Consider the following 4763-nt stretch of genomic DNA (forward strand, 5'->3'; position numbering starts at 1 on the left):
AAAACATTAACCATGGCGCCAGTTTTAGTCTTGCCTAATGGGGTAGACGGGTTTGCCATTTATACCGACGCGTCGCGGGAAGGCCTGGGGTGCATGTTAATGCAGAACCGAAATGTGATATCCTTTGCTTCTAGGAAGTTAAAACCCCACGAGCAGAATTACCTGACCCACGACCTTGAGTTAGCTGCGGTTGTTTTCGCCCTGAAAAAGTGGAGACACTATCTGTACGGGGTAACCTTTGAGGTTTACTCAGACCATAAGAGCCTTAGGTACCTCTTTTCACAAAAGGAATTGAATATGAGGTAGCGACAGTGGATGGAATTTCTGGAGGATTACGACTGCACTATCAACTACCATCCAGGGAAAGCGAATGTAGTAGCCGATGCCTTAAGTCGAAAGGCTCAAGTAGCGGGGTTAATGATCAAAGAGTGAGATTTGTTAGAATCCATTTGCGAGTGGAAACCCTGCCTTGAGAGTCATAAGGTGATTTTTGATAATATTAAGATAACATCCATCCTATTGGAGCGGATTAAAGAAGCGCAAAAGGAGGATTCGATGGTGCGGAAGTGGGGAGAGAAGATGGAAAAATGGGAATTGACCGACTTCAACTTTAGTCTTGAAGGTATTCTAAAATACCGAAACCGAGTGGTGGTACCTAAAGATGAAGTGTTAAGAATGGAGATCCTAGAGGAACCTCATCGATCCAAATACACAATCCATCCGGGTAGTAGCAAGATGTATCAGGACCTAAAAAGAGCCTATTGGTAGGATAACATGAAGAAGGAAATCACTCTGTACGTGCAAAAATGTCTCGTTTGCCAACAAGTTAAGGCGGAGCACCAAAAACCATCGGGTTTATTACAACTTCTTGAGATACCCGAGTGGAAGTGGGAAAACATTACAATAGACTTTGTTTCAGGTTTGCCGCGAACCCAACGAGGACACGATGTTGTGTGGGTAATCGTCTATCGATTAACCAAATCGACTCATTTCTTGGCGGTAAACATGAAGTATTCCATGGACAAATTGGCTCAGGTGTACATGGATGAGATCGTAAGACTGCATGGAGTTCCTGTGAGCATCGTTTCGGACAGAGATCCCCGTTTCGTATCTAGGTTTTGGCAGAAATTTCAAGAGGCTTTAGGGACTAAACTCAACCTAAGCACCACCTATCACCCTCAGACGGATGGACAGTCGGAGCGAACAATCCAAACTCTCGAGAATATGTTAAGAACCTGCATTTTGGATTTTGGGGGTAACTGGGGTCAACACATGACCTTAGTGGAGTTTGCATACAATAACAGCTACCATTCGTCAATCCAAATGGCTCCATACGAGACACTGTATGGGAGGAAGTGCCGGTCATTTACTGGGATGAAGTCGGCGAAATGAAAGTTCTAGATCCAACGGCTATTCCATGGATGAAGGAGGCACAAGAAAAGGTCAAGTTGATACGACAAAGACTCCAAACAGCTCAAAGCCGAAAAAAGAGCTACGCGGATAATCGAAAAAAAGACTTGGAGTTCGAAATTGGGGACTGCGTTTTCCTCCAGGTTACACCACTGCGGAGCATCACGGCAGGTAGAGAAAAGAAATTGCAACCGAGGTTCGTCGGACCTTTCAAGATTCTCCAAAGAGTTGGTAAAGTTGCGTATCGGCTAGAACTGCCATCGAGTCTATCTTGAATTCACGACGTCTTCCACATCTCAATGCTCAAGAAGTACTATCTTGACCCATCTCATATCTTACAACCGGAGGAAATCGAAATAGATGAATCGCTCACCTATGAAAAGAAAACTGTACAGTTACTTGACCGAAAAGTTAAAGAGCTGAGAAACAAACGAATTCCTTTGGTGAAGATATTGTGGAGAAACCATGGGGTAGAGGAAGCTGCCTGGGAGGTGGAAGAAGAAATGCAAAAGAAATACCCTAAACTATTCGTGAATCAAGGTGAGAAATTTTGAGGGCGAAATTCTTTTAAGGGGGAGAGAGTGTGAGAACTCGTAATTTTATTATTTTTCTAGGCTTTATTTTATTTAATTACATGCCTTTTATGTATTTTATTTATTAGGAAATTGTTTTAAATCATTTTTATGGGTAAATATGGTTTTTGAATTATTTTTCCAGTATAAGTTGGTTCATGAGATTTTAAAAGTGTATATTGGATGTGGGACCTACTAGTACGGTAAGTTCGGTAAAATTCGGCCAATTAGATTAAGTTGTGTATATCGGGATTAATTTACCAGGTACTAAGAGATAATTAGAGGTTACCTTAAGTGGATTATTGTTGGAGAGACAAAAGGATAACAATGAACAAAAAGGATGCTAGGTGGAACCTTTCTATTGGTCATGGACTTTGACCACTTTACCATTTTCACTAAATAAAACAAAAATTGACCCAAAATCCCTTCTTATTTCTTTCTTCTTGGCCGAGCCTCTTGGAGAGGAAAAGGAGAAAAAGCTTCCAATTTCTTCCTTCTATTTCTTGCTCAATCTCACAAACCAACCGTTAGAACCGTGATTTACTCCATAAAAACCTCTCTCTTGGTAGGATTAAGGTGAGTGGTGGAGTAGTTTGGAAAGAAGAGGTGCTTAGTTGGCTTATTTCTTGAGTTTACAAGGTAAGTGACCAAGAGATTCTTCCTTTACTCATGCTAATGTTAAATTAGTGACTTGTGATAATTAAGGTGGCAATTTTATGGAAGATTTCCTAACTTTTGGTAGAGATTGATGAATTTTTATTTTATGCATGATTTTTCTGATTTCATATGCTAGTTTTGATTGGACATGGATTAATGGTTTGTTATAGTGTAAAATAGAGTTGGCATATGTTGGATAGGTTTGGTTGTGTAAAATTTCCGATTTGGCACGAAATTCCAGATTAGGATTTCACTAACCACTGTTCTTCCAGGTACTGTTTGGATAGGAAGAAGGCCGAATTAGCTTTGGTATAAAACATAAAAGTTTTAGGAAATAATGTTTTATAGCAGCCTGTAAAATTCCAGCCCAATCCGAGTTCAATAGCCTATGAAAAGATGGAAATACTTAAACTGCCCTAGATAGGTGTTCAGCGGACAGGATTGGTAGTTCACCCAATCTGACCGAGACTTTCACCCTGATCCTTACTGAATTGGAATTTGGCCAAAACACAAAAGTTATAGTGTTGTGTCTTAGATTTCTAACGGCCTTTGAATCACCCCATTTGGACTTCGGTATCCTGAGTTATGGTCATGTAACCATAATGCGGTTAGCTAACCTGTTTGTACAATTCTGGTTTGGTTCTTTGAAATTTTGACCTACCTACACTACGAACTGGACTGAGTAGTCTCATCAAAGTTGTAGCCCTTTATCTTAGCTTTGAAACGGTGTAAATTGCACCTCAATCTAATAAGTGTACCTCCAGTTGTGGCCTTTCCGCTAAGCAACGTCAAAACTTTCCTTTGTTTTCAACTTAAACTTCATTTCCGCACATGTCCCTAGCTTGATTTTGCACTTATACGTTCTATTTGGCCTTACTTTGGTAGTATGTGGATTTGATTTATGACTCATATGGAGTCTTATTGTGTTTTATTGAATGTGTTAGGGCGTGTCGATGAGGCAAGGCGTTCGTCGGACGGAAATTTGTGATAACTCTCTTTGCTTGAGTGGTGAGTGTACTACTCACATGATTGATACTTCTTGGCTTTGTTATACTTGAGATTTATGATTGTAATGTTTGTGTTTACTGATGATATTGGTTGAGACAAGGGTGTACTTTACCACTCTCGTACTCTATAGTTTAATTGATTGTTCACTGTATCACTTGAATTGACTTGATTATACTTGAACTGTGTCGTTTGGACGTGTCTCCAACGACTTATATTGTTGAATCTGAGCTCAACCCCATTGGTGGTCAATTGAATCGAGCCAGCAAGGGCTTGGTCGAGGAAATTGATAAACCATGGGGACTGTTATAAGGAATCATTGAGTATGAGACTCTTGGTTCCGGTATACTCGAGTATTACCATTATTGAACTGGTTGGAGTTTGGACCCGGTAGGGGTATGTGAGGTGGACGGAAATTGGAGAAACTGGAGTCTACGGTAATTGTTACTCCTTAAGCATTGACGGAGGGTCAACGGGGCGAGATCAAGAACGACAAGCAAGGAAAGGGGCTCTTGAGAGCCGTGTGTATCCTTTTAAAAATCTTTACTGCTATATGGTGTTAGTTGCTTCACCTATTGAATGTATTTGGACTGAGTGGCTTTGTGCTTATTTGAACTTTATTACTTGGGTAATGGTACCTCATTGGGCGAAAGCTCACTTTGTTATCTTTGTTTTCCTTATAGGGAAATGAATAACTTTTGGAAGACTGTATGTTTGAGGCCGAGTTGAGCTAGTTTACAAATTCTTTCGTATAGCTCCTCGATGGGGTTATAAACCTCAGATGTATTTTGATCAAACAAGCCCCTTTAAGTTGTAAATGTGCAAACATGTATATATGGAAGTGCTTGGACATGTTCATGTGTTATTTTGGGTTTGGAAATGTTCTTTTAGAGTTTTAAAGTTATATACGGTTTATGGCACTGTTCATGTGTGGCTTCGTTTTCCGTTTTCGTTTCGTGATTTTTGGTTCGTATGAGCACGCTATTAGTTTTCCGGAACGTTTTGGGCTGTGGTTAACTACCTTGTTAGTCCTAGCGAGAGTTGGGTAGACAGTCCGCTAACCCTTTTGGTACGCCTCAGGGGAAGGTGGGGCTGTCACAATATCTAGATGCAAGACTC

Source organism: Coffea arabica, chromosome 11c, assembly GCF_036785885.1.
Source record: "Coffea arabica cultivar ET-39 chromosome 11c, Coffea Arabica ET-39 HiFi, whole genome shotgun sequence".
NCBI lineage: Eukaryota > Viridiplantae > Streptophyta > Magnoliopsida > Gentianales > Rubiaceae > Coffea > Coffea arabica.